Source organism: Spea bombifrons, chromosome 2 (assembly GCF_027358695.1).
Source record: "Spea bombifrons isolate aSpeBom1 chromosome 2, aSpeBom1.2.pri, whole genome shotgun sequence".
Classification (NCBI taxonomy): domain Eukaryota; kingdom Metazoa; phylum Chordata; class Amphibia; order Anura; family Pelobatidae; genus Spea; species Spea bombifrons.
The window spans coordinates 65,714,129-65,734,275 of NC_071088.1; the positions used below are offsets into that span (position 1 = coordinate 65,714,129).

General features: G+C 35.3%; 2 long non-coding RNA genes across 2 annotated transcripts; one reads left to right on the plus strand and one right to left on the minus strand.

Annotated features, from left to right (window-relative positions):
* Window positions 1-311: 311 nt before the first annotated feature.
* On the minus strand, window positions 312-19,044 carry LOC128472666 (uncharacterized). Its single transcript, XR_008346195.1, has 3 exons — window positions 18,839-19,044; window positions 2,305-2,421; window positions 312-893 (listed from the first exon to the last, which is right to left on the minus strand). It is a non-coding gene; the product is annotated as an uncharacterized LOC128472666 (long non-coding RNA).
* Window positions 19,045-19,165: 121 nt separating this feature from the next.
* LOC128472668 (uncharacterized) lies at window positions 19,166-20,094 on the plus strand. The gene is made up of 2 exons (XR_008346197.1): window positions 19,166-19,272; window positions 20,057-20,094. It is a non-coding gene; the product is annotated as an uncharacterized LOC128472668 (long non-coding RNA).
* Window positions 20,095-20,147: the final 53 nt, after the last annotated feature.

Sequence of the window (20,147 nt, forward strand, 5' to 3'; positions counted from 1 at the left end):
AAAGGGTTAACATGCCTTACTAATCTATATAAATGTAAAAACACTATTAAATAATATTAAAATTATTTTTATTTATCAAAATACAATAAAACACTTTATTCTGAGCGTGTTGGGAATTTTTTCTTACCTCCAAAATGTAGACGTTTCTCATCTTGTTTCTCAAATTTAAGGCATGAGTATAGAGAGGCAACCTGCGGTGATCTGCAAATACATTTTTAAGATAAAAGCACCATGTTGTTTTTCCTTTAACCTTTCCTGTTACTTTTATGAGCTACAAATGAAGAAATGTATTTGTGTATACCTCTGTGTGCGTGTGTGTGATCGATTAACAGGCTACTACTTTTGCACGTGAGAAAAAGTGACCTTAGTCTTTTAAGTCATGTCACCTTTACTGTGTTCCTATGAGTGTAACAATCATATCTCTTAAAGCTTACATGGGTAAATATAGTCATACATCTTTTGAATGGTGTATGTTTTACCATAAGGCACAACACAATGCAAAATGTAAGCCAGCACTTAAATAAAAGTACAAGTCTACAGTGGGCTCCTTCTTGTGAATTGTTCAAAAGCCAATGGAATGCATAAATCACACGTAAAATACATTAATCTATGCCCTGAGTGCACAAACATTGCCTGTTATGTATTATATTGAATGATGTTAGAAGGTATTTTCCATCATTAGTTTTAATAGTACAAAAAAAAAACTTTTAAACCCGCAGTAGACTCCTATGTTTACTTTTTAATAATTCATCTTTGAATGGCCATCAAGTTGCAGCCCCAAAATGAATGGGTCTGTGATGATACCACATCATGGCAGCTGTTCCTGGCGTTCCCTTTAAGAATTAAGAAAAGAAAAAAAAAAGGAACAACATTCAGGGTCCTTATCAAGATTTCTAAAAAGAAAACAGATGTTGGGCCATCATTATCATGGAGGTGAAATGTTTCATTCCAAAAATGTAATAAATCCTAATAAAGAAAATTAATGTGGGTTCTGCCCCCGCCTACGCACACAGATACCTTAGATAAATTGACTGATAGATAAATTCACTGCTTTGTATCATTATATATCTGAGAGCGTGAGTGGGGGAGGGGCAGTAGATTAGAATTCTGTTCAACTCCAGTGCAGTTTAAGCTTTTTTGTGTTTGCTAGAATGTCTAAGCAATTTGGGATATAATGTTCTAGATTACCAATAATGCATATTTTAGATTTGTTTAGTAACTTTAATTGAAGCAGGAAATGATGGAAACATTTCAACTCTTTCAAGGATTTCTTCTTCATTTTCATTTCTACTTAGTCCGACTAAGTCGTCTTCATTTCTTTCAATTCCTAATTACATCCCAGATTTGGCCTGAATCAAAGAACTATGTGTGGAAACTCTTAAAGCTGCCTTTTTGAATTTTCAAAGATATAAAAATGGAATTTAGCCAGAATTGTAGAAATCCTTTAACATGCCTGTAATCGGTACAATATGCATAAACCTTTGAATTTGTTGTCAGTTTCTTTTGGAGTTTTTGGAGTTGTTTTGAAATAAATGTTAAACAAAATCATCAAAGTCATAAGGAAAAAAAATATCGTTTAAACGTATTATATAGTAAGACAGGGAAACAGGGAGACCCATCTATCTATGTATTAGATATACAATATAAATAGACAAATATTCCAACATGGCAAGCCACCACTTCCAATTTTAAACTAATCGATGAATCAAAAAAACTTTTCTTCCTTAAGTTTACCTTTATTATGACTTGGACCTTGATTATCTGAGGGAAAAATTAACATTGGCCGTAACAGCTTGTTTTTTTTATTACGGAAAGTTAAATATTGTAACAGTAAATAAACATATAGTGTTGTTCTACCTTCGCATTTAAAATTTTAAGTTAAAAAATGGATATACACTAATGGTTAATGGCTAACTCTCAGTGGTCAAAATTAGCTGTTCTGAGTAACATGTTGATACAATATTTCACCAATGATAGTTAAATAGAGAGAAAGAATGAATTATGGATATTAATATACATGTATTTATGTTTTATTACTATTTCACTATATAGACCCTCAACTCATATAGGTTTGTTTAATATGTGGAATGATAGTGTATTTAATTTTCCAGTTCTTATCTTTCCACCTCTGTGGTTCCTGAATAATTTACCTGCTTAGACATAGGTCACATAAATTTACATTAAAAAAAAATTCGTGAAAAATTACTGTATTATAATGTATGGAGGTAATTGGGCGGAAGAACAGTTGTGGTACCGTTGAAAATGGCTATATCAACCCATTCTTAATGTTGCCCTCTCACATACCTCATCTGTGTTTGTTCTCTAGGCCCTTTCCAGAGATGTATTGGGGAAAACTGCTTATTTCATCCAGTGGATTTTTGAGTAGTCCAGTATAAATTTAGTTTGTTTTCTGAACGTCAGCTGTAAAAAAAAGAAGAGAAAAAATGAAGCATACAAAATGTCATACACAAAGGCTAATAATGCATATGCATTGAAATATACCTAATTAATTGATGGAAATGCAGATACCCTCTCTGCAGTATAGACAATTTCCTTTAAACTGGTATTGTGTTTAAATGTAATAACTTGTTTTAATTAAAAAAAAAAAAAAAAAAAACATTTAGGGCAATCAAGAAAAATCGCAATGTTAGCAATGGTAAAGAGCAAAAGTGACCAAAAAAGTATAGTCAAAGTTGCATTCTCCATATCTTTTTTTAACTAGAATTGCTCTTTATTTGCACCAGAATTGCTCTATTTTGTCATGTCGTAGGCATTATGTTTATTTCTAAGCGTTTTCCAAATGCAGGAACATTGATTAACTACTTCTAATCCACACCTCTCATGCCGGATCCAGCAGGAATGGCCTGAGCTGCTACTGACCCTAATCAACACTTTGGTTAAATATTGCAGGGGTTCCACCCCGACATAACCACGCAATGCTACATGTTACTTCTGTGCAATAGGAATGTACCAAATGTAAAACAGAGGGACGATTAAACACCTAATAATTATTTGTCTGGTACTTGGTATCCAGAACTGGAGGCTATGATTAATGATTCCGTCAAGTAAGAACTAAATGTCTCAAATTCACAACTGCAAACAATTAGAGTAAAGAAAATTGAGAAGAAAACTATTATGATGTTTCACTTTTTTTTTAACTTCATTTGATTTAATTTGAGGGTTAGCTATGGGTGAATTGTTAGAAATGTTGCACTATATAGGACATCATATTTAACAACTCATTTGCAGAAACCTTCATAATATCTTATTTGAAATGGGGAGTATTAAGGAGGGAATACATTGATACAAATTACGCTTCGTATTCATATTCACCACTTGGGTATGAAAGTAAGTAAGATCATGTCAAATACAGGGAATCATTCATAACCAGGACTTCATTAGCTTTGCCGTTAACATCTCAGTATAGTGTTTGAGCTGAGAGATCCCTCCAAAATATAACATGGCTGCCTCCAGGTCTGAAGATAAATATTTACTGATTACCCTATATTACTGTGTAAAGCCCTGTATGTTATGATCAAAGAGAAAAATATGTCCCCATGGAACTTTTGCCTTAAATTTCATAAGCAGTTTTACCATGCTGGGCCCAAGGTTTGCACTTATGTTAATTAAAATTAAAGGTCAAACTTTCATTGTTTGACCGTAATAGTATCAAAAGAGTAGATTATTGGTCCATTATCTAAATATATTTAATACACTTAATGGAAAAACACAATACATGATATGCTTGTATCCTAGGACCAAATTAGTCAATTGTATGGACATTAATCCCCACCTAGAGCAATATAATATAATTGGTTGCTTTGTACCTGAACTACGCTATATGAAGTATTGGGATACCAGACCCTTGTTATTTGAAGCATAGCTTTGTTCACAATATCTTGCTATGAAGAGGACATACCAAGACATTTTGGACAATGCTATGTTTCCAACGATGTGGGGACAGTTTGGGGAAGGCCCTTTTCCATTCCAGCATGACTGTGCCCCAGTGCACAAAACAAGGTCCATAAAGGCATGGTTGAAGAGTTTAGTGTGGAAGAACTTGACTACCCCACACAGCACTCTGACCTCAACCCTATTAAACACCTTTAGGATGAACTGGAAAGAAGATTGTGAGCCAGGCCTTCTCATCCAACATCAGTGCCTGACCTCACAAATGGTCAACTGGATGAATGGATAAAAATTTCCAAAGAAACACTCACGTGAAATTTTGTGGAAACCCTTCCCAGAAGAGTGGAAGCTGTTACAGCTGCAAAGGGGGGTGGGGGGTGGCAACTCCATGTTAAAGTCAATGTATTTCAAATACAATGTCATAAAAGTCCTTTTTGTTGTAATGGTCAGGTGTCCCAATACTTTTGTCCATATAGTTTATATTCCATTATTGAAAATTCAGCATACCCAATAACTGTAGGATAAACATTGCAAACAATATCAATATATAAATATATGTACAATACAAGGGAATCCATAGAGGATAATTGATTAAAAGATACATTTAGAAGTTAAAAAAGGATGGTGTCAATAAAAAGACAACAAGCTATTCTGGATAGAGTTCATTAACCAGTACAGATGATAACATCGTTAGGTCGCAGGCCATTAAGCTAGAGGTGGCTGACTGATTTCAGTCTGGATGACAAGCCAACCCAGGTTTATTAGTAACACAGTGACCCTCAAACATTTATAAGACATGTTTGATCCCCACTATTCTGTCCTACAATCCGTAAAAACTAGTTTTATATATTTTGGGCATCATCCATGGTTTTATGTGGAAACACATGAAACACAAGTGCATATTAAGAAAAACGTATGGTAGTGGCCCACAATATTCAGAGATCAGAGATCCCCAAAAGAACAATTGGTACCACTGCCAGTCCTTCCCTGCCTTCAAACAGATTTGTCCGAGATCCACTGTCATTGTTCACACACAGTACATATATTAGCACTATATAAATAAAACTATACATGTATATATACATACATAAAAAGTTGCCTTACTCTACTTTAAGGGAACACCAACAGTAACAGAATATACCTAAACCATATGAGTTACAAACAATAGCCTTTGCATTTAAGGTAGACCAGCCCAATGTTAATATGATTACATGCTCTGCATGACTGAAAACTAAGCAGCAGCTCTTGTGGCATTTGCCCTATGTCCACTATGGTCCATGTAGACCTATTATAGGACCTGTAAGTCACTAGAATCTCACTTTTGTAACTAGGATTCAAAACATAAATTATATGTTTGCCCATTCGACATAAACAACATAGTTTAGAGGCATTAACCACTGGTTTCTCAGCTTTGTTGTCTCAGAATATCCAGTGAATTGAAACCTAAGGTGTAAAATCTGGAAAGCATTAACCTCAGAGAGATCCAATTTAACTCGTATCCAGACAGTGTCTTGAGAATCAGACAGGAGCTTCCTTTAAAGATAAAAATTGAGGGGGGGGAACATTAGTTTAGAAGTATCATTGTCTGTTTTTTTCAGAACAAAATCTGTCAAAAACAAAACAAAAGATTGAATGAATTTTCCGCCTCTCTTAAAGGGCGCAATTCGACCTAAAACAAAATATAGATTTTGCTGTATACTAAGCACCCCTTAGTTGTGCCTCTTTCTTTTGTAATTTTCCCACATGGGAAAGTTTGGGAGGAAGAGGAAACTAGGTTTGTGCTAAGGACACCTGTAATCCTTAGTGTGGAATGTGAATGGGGATTGGTTGGACAACCTTTGCATTCCAGTGTAAGTACAATACAGTGAGTATGATTCACAACCTATTTAGACAGCAAATCCTAGAGCCTTGAAGAGCGCAGGGCTTGGGAGAAGAAAAACCTTTCTGTCTATTAACAAAATGCTTTAAGAGAAAGCTAAACATTGAAATAGTCCAGAGAGAGAAACCAGTTAGGAAGAGTTTTGTTGTTGAAACCAGGTTTGAAGAGATTAATTAAAAAAAAAAAAAAAAAAAAAAAAACACCCAAGGAACAAATATATAAACTGAATTTCTTCAGATGCATAGAGCTCATCAATTGCTATTGCCCCTACAAACATTTTGGAAACATGCAAGCTGATGTAACCTTAAAACATAGCAGACTATACAAAACACATTTCATATCTGTGTGGTTTTTTTTTACACTTAATGGCTGTATAATATAAACAATCCTATCATGACAATTTTATTGTTAAATGTTTCTATATATATTTATATGTTAATTGATAAGTGGCTGTGTCTTATATGATTTATTATATTTAGGTTAATACTCTGCAATGTTTTGTAATCAAGCAATTAGTTCTTGAATGTTTTAAATATATTGAGGGTGAGTATACAAATGTTGTTTTAATCACTCTTTTAATTTAATGAGAAGGGTTCAATACTACAAAGTATTGTACTGTTACAGGGGCCTGGACCAAAAGCGGATGTTAACATATGGAGCATATAGGATATCTGTGGAGTCAAAACAGCCCCAGAATACGTTAGTTAAAGCATTCTGATCAGGAGAGACATTCATAATTGGGACAACAGAAAGATATAGGAGTTAATCCAAAGAATCCTATCATAGTGCTTTATCACAGTAAAATGCATGCATTACCTATGTAATAAAACCTTATTCCTTATACACTGTGGCTGCAATTCATATTTATGCCTGATTTTTAGATATATGAAAATGTATATTTAAATGCATTTAATTGTTGTTAAAGGTAACATTATTTTTTCCATTTTATGCAACTTTTATTTTAAGTGATTCTTTCTATTAGTAAAGGCTGATATTTTCCGAAACATTATAAAAGACTAAACCTGATTAATTTGGATTCGTTTTTGTGCAATGTATGCTTTATGAATAAAACAACTTTTTATATGAAGTCTGTGTGTGTTAACAATTTGTATATCAAGGAAGCCTATGCCATTTTGATATAGGAAGTGTTTTTCTTATCTTCTTTTAATTATTCAAATTAATGTTTTACATCCATCCTCACAAGTATAAGTACATAGAATATATTGTATTCTATGCATTTTTGTATTTTCAATTAACTGCACATATGCCAAACCCACTGATTTGCAATTAGATCTCAATATCTATTGGCCTAACAAGAACTTTAAATTGGGAAAGATTGGTCAAAAAAAGGCAAGGAAAGATATTTATGACTGTTAGTTTTCCCACACTAAAAACCCCCCAAAGTGTGGCTTAAAGTCACAAAAATTCAATTCTGGAAAGGTTTATTACACTGTGTTGGCTGGAAGATTAGTACATAGTAATAATAAATGACAATATGTAGTTTATTTTAGGAAGCAAATTAACTATTTCAGGGATAGGTTAAAGGAGGGAATTATTAAAATAATATAGCACACAAATCTTTTTTTAATTAAGAAAAACAGTAGCAGATTATACAGGCAAACTTATTCCCAGTAATAAATGCAATAATTCTCCTTTGCAAGTTAGTATCCATGTATAAGGGATCGTTTGTATTTTAAATAAGTTTGGACTGAAATGTTCCTAAAGGCAATTGTAATCACCTTCAAAGCAAAAGCTAACAATAAGAAGGTAAGGTCCTTCCATTTATTTCTTCAATTGTGACTCCTTGGAGCCAGTGGCACTACAATGGTGTCTCTATTCTGGGCAGTGATCACAGGCACACCTGACCTGTCACAGGTTGAAGACAACATCCCTTGACAAAGAGCCTTATGCAAGACTTGAATTCATTCGCCGAAGAGGTGGTAACCTCAACAAGGACGGGAAATTCATAAAAGAACGGAATGCTCACCATCTAATTGAACTTTCCACAAACATCTAGTGCGATCTCTTGTAACGAACTTTGCAGAGTTAAGTCTTTGGTTCACCACCTGAACTGTGATCACACACGGACTCCTACATCATATCGATGAGGAGGAATACAATGGCTGTTATTATTGTTAACTTTGTTAGGAAGAGAAAGTGGGCATTATCATATCCACGTTATCTGCAGTCAGTGGCCCGAATCCGACTAATAGAAGCCATTCACCGTTGTACACCTGTCCTCCCAGCTGCAGGAAACTGGTCTTGGTAGCCAGGGGCTATAAGACCCTTTTTTGGGGGAAATTGCATGTTCCACCGTGTAATTTTGCCCATGTCTTTCCTCATCTCCCCTTCTGAAGCAGAAAATAGCCCAAGAGGGACCAGAAATTGAATATATAGAATATTACACTTATATATATATATATGTCTGTCTACATCTGAGAAGATCTGAGGGACACCTCCTATTACAGTAAATGAGCACATTCATTAGGTCTAATAATGTATATGCTGTATATGATCTCTCTAAATCCTTTATTGTTTTTATAAATAATGTCAGATAATGCAACGTATTTTCCATAATGAATCCTGTTATTGTTGATGTAATGAAAAGGTAGACACCCCGATTTACTGCTCTGCATCCACTTATAGATATATATATATTTTCCTTTTTAATTCACTTTGTTTTCACAGGGTGGTCAGCAATATTCTATTATAGTGTTAATCTAGGGCAGATTAACCATTTGCGTACCGGAATGCTGTGTTCTGTGTGTGTATATATATCTGTAGGTCAAGATCGAGAATCTCAGGGCCCATCCAAATAAGGTGGAAACATTTCCTAATATTCAATTGTGATAGAGATTATGTATTTGATGTATAAAAGGATACATTGGAAACGTTGCGCTGGGACGGGAAGAAAACAAAACGGTGGACATATAAAATTATAAAAGGGTAGTGTGGTATAAGGTACTGGTAAGGTACTGATCAGTTAAATATATATATCTTTTAATATCATCGTCGTCTACTGAATAGCAATTGTAAATGTTCTAGATAATATGGAACATAATTTTCTCTTTTTAATGGTCAATTCAGGAATATTGCTACTATTTACAGAATTGCTATCCAGTGTCTATATGTCGTATTTTAGATTTATTTAATATAGATTTAAAAAAAATGTTTAGTTAAGTAAATGGGGAGAGTGACTTATGTATCATCTTACCAAATGTATGGTATTAATAATTTGCAGTTTAATATGATGCATGCGGTTTAATGACGTGTAAACATCTATCTATCTATCTATCTATCTAGCTATCGATCAATCAGTGGCCACATTTAAATTCACATGTCTAAAGAAATACTTTCATCTTAAAAATAAACGTACCTGTATGTAAGACTATATACAGAGAAACCGTACATTCCAGGGCCGTAAGGGTGGAAATTCCCAAGTCTTAATTGCATTAGTTAAAGAGTATGGAGAACAGGGAAGTTTGATCCTCAAAGAGGAAGGAAATGGAAAGTGATTGAAAATAAAGTTGAAACTGACCCTCACAGTCAAAACACCTGTATCTATTTACCTGATTATTTATTCTTGTTAAATCAGATTGGCAGCCTCCCCATCTGGAATTGCTTTTTTATCTAGTTTTTTTTTTGAACTCCAAGAAAACAAAGAGTTAAATTCATCAACTTCATACTTTACTGATTACAAAGTCTCCAAAGAAAAAAAAGAGACAGAAAGAGAGTGATGTTGACTCTGTTTTTGCCTTCTAGAAAGAAATAAAGCAGGGCACTCAATCACCTTGGTCATCCTATGTCTGGGAACTTCTATTGGCTGTGTATTGCGGTTATAGGAATCCAGGGGGTGGTTAGAGTTCGGTTCTACCCCAAAAGAATCTAAACTGTGAGTATGATCAGTTACCTATTATTAGTTATAGCTGATAGCGCTTTGTAAAATGTGAATAATCTTCATAAAATTAGCAAATACACTGAGAGAGAGATAGGGGAGAAAGAAAGAAAGAAAGAAAGAAAGAAAGAAAGAAAGAAAGAAAGAAAGAAAGAAAGAAAGAAAGAGCAATGTAACATATTTTGGAAAGGTTTGGTTGTTTGCACAATCTGATCCTACTGTAACATAATCTAGAGTCGTTGTGGCGACCACCCTAGTTATTGCAAGCAGTTATTAAAAATAGGTACACCTGATTTAAACCTTTCTGTATCCCTGCGATCCATCTGCAAGGCTTAACAGGACTGATTTTCTATCTTCAGCCTAATCCCTACAAAGATGCAGTGAAAACAATTTTTTATCAAATATTAGCTTTAACTAATCCTTTTTATTTAAGGGATAAGGTTGCAGTAAATAGAGAGTTTGCTTTTATGCAGTCAGTGACTCCCAGGATTGTAAATACATTTGTTTAAAACCCTTAAAAAGCTGGTGGGATGTAGTATGGGTTTGTGTGTGGCCCTTGGTGCTTTATAAATATTTTCTTCCGTATAGGGTAATGGACTCACACCAATATTGGAAGAAAATACTCAGCCAAGTGTGTGCAACAAACATACAGTATCTGGTGTAATAGTTTACATATAAACTCCAACCAACCTAGTAAACTTTCTTTAGGTTGGCCATCATTTTCCATTAATGAGAAACGTCATTGATAATAATATTAATAATAATAATACAAGTACAATTACACAAGTTGACTAATGGGGAGTCACAATGTGAAGTTGCTTAGGAACATCATAAACGTTTGCAAAAAACACTCACAAGCAAAATAAATCCAGTTTTAAGCTCTCTCCCTCCGGTTTGGGTCTGTTGAAGTAAACAAGTTCAATTTTCTATCTGCATTTTGTGGAATTTAGAATATATGAATAATGAGTAATTTACCCAATGTAGATTGCTGGTTTATTAACAGCACTTTTTATTCTATGGAATATAGGTAGTTATTTGCACAAAAATGCTTCCACAATGCTTATAATCTAGTTTTAAAGCAATATAATTTTTTTATTCCCTAGTAAATAGCTTCCTGGGATAAAAAAAAGTAGTAATGTCTTTTGCTGGGATGCCTGGGGGAGTTTAATGATATCCTAGCACTCCATTAACAGTTTGATGCAGAAATGCACCAACAGCACAAATCACACATACGCACGAAGGGTTAATAAAGTCCCAACTCAGTGAAGACTTTGTAATTGAAAATCAATCAACCTGCTGGACTGTTGAGAACAAGGTCAGAGCTCAATGATCAAAGAAGAGAGGGAGAGTTGGGAAAGAGTGGGGGTAATGTGTATTCAGAGGAGTGTGGAAAATAACGATTTTATACTGCCTGCTAGATGTAGTGCCAGAAAAAATAATAGCAGAAAATGTATTTCTATTTTCAGACTGCTGTGATCATAACAAGATATAATCAGCGATCTCTGTAATTTGGTTTCATATATTAGTGTTGTGGTTCAGAGTTCATAGGATTAACCCTTATGGCGCTGCAACCATCTAGTAATGAGTATTTAATGTCCCCGGCTCTGTACTTAGTCTTCGGTAAGTACTGTGAATGTTGGTCCAAGTGACATGCCAAAAATTGGGTTTCCTTTGGCACAACTTCGACCTGGTGTCAAACATAGTTCAGGTACTGGTCATCAGCACTCTGATGTAGTTTTACTTTCAATTTATTTATTTATCTATTTATTTATTTTTTTACAAACCTTAGACAGTGTACTGTGGACAGACTACAATTCCCATCATGCATTGAAAGACGAGATGTAGTCTGATGTCTTAGTTTGCTAAACAATATTTAGTCTAAGGAGAGAAGATACTCAAAAAATACCAAGTCCCAGGCAATGTAAATGTGATTTGCTCAACTTCAGTTGCTGAGTTAGTAGAGATGAAAGATATTTATGAATTCTGTTTTATTTGTCTTGTATATGGGCAAGTGAGATGCCCTGTTTTGTTTTTTTGTAATAATATTCCCATTTCCAGTGATATATGAGGAGACATTAAACTAAACAGTTACTCCTGTTTTTGAAATACCTATTATTAACCATGAAGATCTTGTAGATGGAGGCAACAGGATGGGGCTGGTAATATTTAGGTGTATTTCGAGTGACTGATCTTTTTGAGAGGTGTTTTTTTTTTGCTTTCTCTTCGATCTGGAGAACAAAACATCTAACATTCTATAATGAATATTTTGCAATTTTACACAAATGTAAGCAAAAAGACAACGTGGTTCCCTATCACCGTAATTTATGATGCTTATTAATAAAGAATACGATAACGGCTAATAAAAAAAATCTGGAAGAAAAGTAAAATTCTCGAAAACAGCACAGTTTAATTTGCGCACTTTATGGATACTAGTGTAGAAACTTCTTTGTCCCGAAAGCATGTAATATACAATTACAGTCTATGTGCTATTTTCCAGATTGCTGGGGGAAGAATTTTCCATTGCACCATATAAAGCACTTGCTGAACTTGAGAAATCTAGAACAGAATAGTGAATATATATATATATATATATATATATATATATATATATATATATATATATATATATATTAGATAGATAGAAGAGACGTGCAATAGCAGTGTATTACTACTGTATCCAAAGCATTATGGTACAATAGCTACACAAAAATCTTATCATTTTTAAATCATTTTGTAGTCCTAGTTTTTATTAAAAAAAAATCTATCTAATGTAATAGTATTTTCTCCAAACTAAAATTCAAGAACACGTATATATTTTAGATTTATTTCATATAGGTTGACATTCACCCTGAATTGGGAAATGTTAAATAACTGGGGAGAGTGGGCTAGGCATCATCTTATTTAGTAACATGAATGTATCTATCTATCTATCTATCTATCTATCTATCTATCTATCTATCTATCTATCTATCTATCTATCTATCATCTATCTGTCTATCTGTATTATTACTATATAAAAATTACTTCATAAACATTGTTGACTTCGAAACAATTAAAGCAATGGCATATAAAACGCTCCAAAATAACAAAAAAAATCTCTTAGTAAATAAAAGAGGTCCGAAGTGCATTCAACGAACTAGGCAAGCTACACAGTACGTGCTAATCTTAGCTTTCTAAGTGTTGTTCCATTTCCCATTTTCGTGTGTTAGCGCCCCCCTCTGACCAGAGGCGCACAAGGAATCGACCTATAGATCTGTTGAGTCGCTGCACTGGACTACCTAGTCTGTTGGCCTTTACATCTGCTTAGATTCTACCTATACAGAAGTTACATATTTTAAAAATGCACCAGACTCGCTGGCAATAAATAGGGGAATTAAATTAAGCGACCTGATAAAATAATGAACTAATTAGTTACTGAAAGACTTTACATTATCTTGCAGCTAATGAATATATTTCACATCCCCGACCTGCCTTCTCTTCTATCTGAGCAGATAATGATAGTGAATTAGGTATAAAAAACATGATCTTCACAAAGATGATAATAAAAAACCAAATGAATCCATCTCATCAGTAAGCCATACGGATCACTATGAATCACTAATAGCAGTTCTGACGCAAGTCATATCCTGAAATATCACTAGTAGTTTAAAATCTTCTCTTTTTTCTCTGTATTTTATGTTTATTTTTAAATGTGAAAAAAAGGGAAAATTAAATTGCGGCAATCTTCAAAAATCATTATTAAATAGCAGAAAATAAAATATCAATGGCTGTATTCTACAACCAGGAACTACGTTACATTACATAACATTTACATACAACATATAGAACATCTGTTCTAATCTAAGGGAAAATAATATTATTATTTTTTTATGAAACAGAATAAAAATTAAATTCTTGTTGAAAAAATGTGTTGATTTGTTATAATACATCACATCTATACAATCCTTGTGTTTATAATATGTAGAAATATTTTAAAAAGCACGACATGTACAAACATGATAGATAGATAGATAGATAGATAGATAGATAGATAGATAGATAGATAGATAGATAGATAGATAGATAGATAGACTGTGCACCATTATGGAATGTTTCATGTATAGTTGATTTAATGCATTTAATTCAGTATAAATGCTAGCCTTCATCAAACCCATAAGTCGCATTCAGCTGCAGAGAAAGACTCGATTCACAGAAATTGACACCTGCTAATCAGGGTCACACAACCCCCCCACCTTAAAATTGGTATGGATGGCTTTACAAAGACTCATTGTACCTCATTGTCTTGCTATATTTCACATTGAAACACAACAATGCTATGATATAAGTAACAAGCCTGATAGGCAAACTTAACTGCACCTGTTGCACTGTGTCCTTTCTCTGGCTGTCCCTTTGTACACATCTCAAACAACCCTTTTCCCGGAGACTCTGTAGCCCCCAGAGGCTCGGAAAGCAGCCCACAAGGTGTGTGTGTGTGTTTGATTAGAAGTCCCGCAAGGGTTACAGGAATCACAAATTTGCACAAGGTAGAAAGCGAGGAGAGACAGTGACTGTTACTTAGTCCGCCTACCTTTCTATCAGCTGGTAGATGTTTTATCTCCAGACTCCAGTACCAAAGATAAGAAAGGATAGCTGTGATCGGACTCCATTACCTCCTCCTGCCACACTTAATGCTGTTTTAACCCTTTAAGTGCGGTCGGTGGATTAACAAATGGGCTATTGACCCCTTACAGGTATAGATTAAGGCGCATTACAAGCAGAACAATGTAACATCTTCAAAGTACCGATTTTGGAAGTGGCATGCCTTTGTTATCTATAGCTATACCGGTTTATACATATATATATATATATATATATATATATATATATATATATATATATGATATATATGTATATATATTATGATCTGTATGATTTTGATGGCAATAAATGCAGAGTCATAGGGAATACCAAGTTATTAGCTAAAATGAGTCGATTTCATTTTTTCCACCACCCTCCTCTCAAAAAAAAAAAATCCACAGGAACTCGGGCTTTTCTTAACGTTTTTCATCCCTTTAAATGTTTGTGTTTGCTAATCGGGGATTTAATAATAAGGTTGATACAAGGGGATTATGTAAATACATTTGTTTAAACATGTAGAGAGCATTTGCTTTCTTGCCAGTAAGGACTGAGTGTGTTTGGATCCGTTGTATTTCAGATTTCCATTCATTTCCTATGGAGTGTGTGGAGCCAGATCCCATACTTAGGAGAGAGGGAGGAGAAGGCAGGGGAAGGGTTTGCTCCTTGTGAGAATTGTTATTTTTCATCAGTCACTTGCAATTTGTCTAAGTGGACAGGACAGGACACCAGCAGTCCTGCTGACTGAGGTCACGGTGACAGCATTGCAATGGGGAAGAGCAAATTGCATTTACTCACAAACTCACAGATCCAAATTACTGCCTTTACCATGGAAGGGGGAAGAAGACGAAGAACTCCATGTGACATGGGGGGGATATGAAGGACTTTGACAGGTCTTAAACGGCCTGGCGCCAAGGACTAAGTCTACTTCTAAAAATAGTAAACGGATGAGGAGAAGAGATGGGCAAAGATTAAAGGAAAAAAAAATTAGGGAGAATAAGAACTTGTAATGGGGGGTGACTTTGAAGAAAAAAAAGAATGGTCTGAAAGTTAGGATGTTTCTCTGAACTTTTTGGAAGCCTTTAAGACAGGAAGCCTCTCATTATATCATAATATATATATATATATATATATATATATATATATATATATATATATATATATATATATATAATAAAGAGACATTTCTTGTATGCTAGGCTGTCCCTTTTTAATGCAGATCATTAGAGTAAATATTTACAAATACACTTTTCTTTTACTGCTTGGGTTCACTTGGGTTAACCCTTTTAGCGCGGGGGAGTTTTGTCTCTTCACCTAATGAAAGGATCACATTTGCATGCAAAACATATATTTATTAAATCTTATTGCATATGTCTGGTAATATATTGGTTGGTGTAATTGAGGTTGTGATGTATCTTTTCTGTTGTTCTTTCTTTTTCTCTTTTCTTTTCATCTTATCATATCAGTACAAAAATGAATGAGTTATCACGGGATGCAGCCCTTAGAGCTCATGTAAATAAAAAATATTAAGAAACATCGATTAGGTTTTCACAGGTAACCACAAACAACCTACTTACAGAATAACTGGCGAAAGCAGGGGTGCTCTAGAAAAAAATACATCCGACTCGAAGTAAATAATCTAGAGGAAGGGATTATATAAAAATCAGGCAGTACTGCGGTGTGTAATGTGGACACGTTGTTATAAAATGTGATTCAATTAAATGTAAAATATGTTTAAAAACAAAACAAAAAAAAACCATGCGTCCATTAAACGATATTCTAAGCAAAACTTAATCCTATAGCTCATTCAAAGGTAAAAATGCTTTGGTCTTTAGACACTAGTTAAGAGTAATACTTATAATGTACAGCGCTGTAGAATATGATGGCGCTATATAATCAATAATAATAATAATGATAATAAGACAATTTATTTCTGGAATCATTAAAACATTCTTCAGTCTTCAATAATATATTGTTAGACATCAGTGTTTCACGTATGTGTATGTGTGTGTGTGTGTGAAGTATGTGTGTATATATATATATATATATATATATGTATATATATATGTGTGTGTGCGTAGAGAAAAATAGATTCCCACTCCTTACATCATCACTTTTTGTAAATTAATTTTTGTTAAAACCTTATAATAAAAATGTTGGAAAGACCTAAACAATAAAGATGGATTTTCATTTTTATCATATATATATTTTCTATGAAACTATTTGACATTTATAAAGTATTCACATTCAGTGAGAGGAGCAATTCGAATTTACGAGTCCATCCATGTACAACCCCATCCTTCACATGTACTTAGGTGTGTGTCTGTCTGCTAATTGTGCAAACCGCTCCTCTTTAAAACAGTGTAGAGCTGAAGACACTACTTTAGGTGTGTTCCGGCCTTCCCGAGATAAGCTAATCCTAGCACCGGTCACTCAAGAATTGCCCACAAACAGCCCAAACTTGACTACTCCTTCCACCCTATTTATACCGAGGATTATTTCCCCAGGTTCCACTGACCCATTCACTGCCGGGAGGGGGGGGGTTTGCAGACGCATGTTGTCATATAAAAGGGTAGAATACTACAAGCTCTAGACCGACAGTATAAAGTCATCTCCCACATTATGTATAGAACGTAGAGGCGAATATTAAGCCCAACACCCGCAATAAATACACGCCTAACACACCCAACAGTATTGTGGTTTCCGCTGATTCCCGACACCTTTTCTATTTGTGTTACTTTTTAGACCTCCCTGGGGTAACAACCCCATTAACTGATACTATGTAATTCTTGATAAGAGCAATAAAGTCTGAGCGGCACATACACAATGCCGTGTTGTAAGTGGTCCCTGATTACACTTTGTACAAGTCGGATTTCATTCTCTGGTGGCGCCACCAGCCATTGTAAATTTGGGAAGAGCAAGGGCAGGACCAGGGTGAGACAAGATATGACACCTTGTGTAACAGACCTGATGCCTATCTCTCTGCTGACACTTTTCCCATATGCTGTCCTTAAAACGTCTGAGAAAGGGCAAGAGTCTGACAGTATCTTATCTGCAGGTTACGTGACAGCAGGGACAGGCCTGTGTGCGCCAATAATTCGGTTAGTGGAGAAAATGACAAGATATTAAGGAGTGCTCGATCAGGGCGATCGCGTGTCGTCATGTTAACTACATTCTATTATCAGTGTGTCTTTACTGAGCAGATGTCTCTGGCATACGACATTGTCTGCTCCTTAAAGCGACCTATGATTACATACAGATCCTATGTCATTCCCGCACTGTGGTGCCAATGGGAATTAAAGGGAAACTTGTATATATACCGTATATATATATATATATATATATATATATATATATATATGTGTGTGTGTGTGTGTGTGTGTGTGTATATAACAGGATGAGGAGGTGTTGAGTATTGTAGCATTTAATTAGTAAACATAAAATGCAAATAGTTGCCAGTCTGAGACATTAGGAAGGCCAGACATCGTCACAGGAGAAGCATTTTGGCTTAATTGTGTTTGTTGTGTTGCTGTGAGCGTAGGGTGGGTGCAGTTGAGATGCTCAGAAGATAGGACACCATTGTATTGTATTCTTGGGGGCATTTAATGGGTCTATGAGGGGATGAGACAGCGAAGGGCTGTGATGACTGGAGAATCCGTCTGACAGACATTTTATTTCCTCTGTAGTGGAGAAAAGAGAGAGAGAGAGAGAGGGAGAGAGCAGCGTTTGGAGGGCGCTGTTTGAAGATTTTTTGGGTAAATATGAAGTGACAAGAGACGGTTCTTATTGTAAGACGTCAGCAGACTGGCGCCAAGCGGCTCTTTAACAAATTGAGCCCCGGTTAATCAGAACAGATCTATAAATGGACCTCTTAAAAGGGACGCAGTCGGCCTCCAATGCGTGTGAAACATGACAACATTATGTAGGGGAGCATAGATGGAAAAGCAGTGGGAGACAGCATGGTCCAACATATCTGTTAGGCATCAACAAATACGCATATACATACAATTCACTCAATTATGTTTTATTAATTAATACCATTAGATCCCCCGACTTAATGATAGCACTGCAGACAAACAAGGCCTTCTTTGTTTCAGTAGATAGGAACCTCTAATTATTAACACCCCCTCCCTCCCTCTCTCTCTCTCTCTCTCTCTCTCTCCTTCTCTTTCCTTCTCTCTCTCTCTCTCTCTCTTTCTCCCAGGCTTTGGAGTAAGTCACAGAGCCTTTTTGCTAAGAAATCATCTCAGTACACTGAAGTTGCACGAAGCTATTCCCAAGCTGCACTGGTAAACAGAGCCATCTGACAGGGGTTAGGGAAGCTGGAAATGCTGTCCTTTTAACCCTAATCTGGAATAAAGACACATTCCAGACACACTGCATGAGTGATGGACTTTATCATAGATAAACTTCTATAATAAAGGGAATATATCTCAGGATGCATCTTGATGTTTTTTTTTCAGATCATTAAATATTTTATTTCTTTAAATATATATATATATATATATATTAATAAAAACACTTTTACAGCTATCACTCACCCAAATGTTGCTTTATTATTCAGGAAATCCATTCACTTGTGCCTGCTTCCCATCTGAAGAATGCTTCTTTCCTAACTGAATTGTGCAAATGACCTCAGGGGTTGGATTTAAAGCGGCGATGCCCCAAATCGTTTCTTGTAGTACCCCCCCCCTCCACCTTATAACTTGGACACAAGTGTGGTATAGCCAAACACAACAGGGATAAGGAAAAAAATAAACAACACTAGAAAGGAACCCTCTAGATTCAGATTTCCTGCAGTATGTGCCAGTCAGTGGATTAAAAAAATAAATAAATAAAAAAATAATGCACGGCGGGCCCCACCTCTATCCCGAAAAGTACATGCATGCTGCTTCTAGAGAACAGAGGCACAGACCAGTGATATTTCGTTCCAGCTGCTCTGGAACCAACAGCTCCCACATGAACATAGAAAGAGGTACACCCTTTAAAGACTGCATAACCTCTTTTAGAGAAAATGTTTAAAAACCAAAACAAAATTGTATATTTAGTACACATTTTTTTGAGTTTCACTGTGAATTTCTGAATATATATATATATATATATATATATATATATATATATATAAACTATGTATAATATATATAAATATAAATAAATATGTATAAATATATATTTAAAAAATATAAATAAATATGTATAAGTATATTAAACACGTTCCCTGTGAAAAGTAGATGGCTTTGCACCACTAGACCCCACTTGCTCCATCGCCTGGGGGGCTTCAGCCACTTCTTTCCCCAGCTGAAGGGGCTCACTCAGCCGGCAAGGAAATCTGACTCAGTCCGGTCTGCAGTGCGTTCGCTGCTCCGGTGGGTGGGGATTTCTAGCTTTTTCCCTCTGTCATTGGTTAATATTTTATTCTGTTGACATGTTTTCTTACTGCCGATGCTTCCGACACCTTCCTTTTTTTTTCTCCCCCCCCCCTTCACTCATCCAGATCTTGGCCCGAGCTGTCAAAACCACGCCTATGGAGATCCACAATTGGTCCAAAAAGCGTAAAATCAGCAATCAAGGGGGCTTGGCTCATTAGCAAGGGGGATCAGAGCAGGAAGGACATGTGAGATAGTCACAGTTTTACAGAGATCACGACAAGATCTAACCATTCCCACTCAGTTCTTACACTATGACCAGCAGGACTCACACCACTGTATTTCCATAACTCAGAGCTGGGCTCTCTTCTTCTTTTTTTTTTCTTCCTTAAGGTTTCCAACAGAAAACAAGCAAAACAAAAAAGAGGAAATTGGAGCAACAAATAAGATTATCCTTTCTCGTGGAAGATCTAGATATCTATCT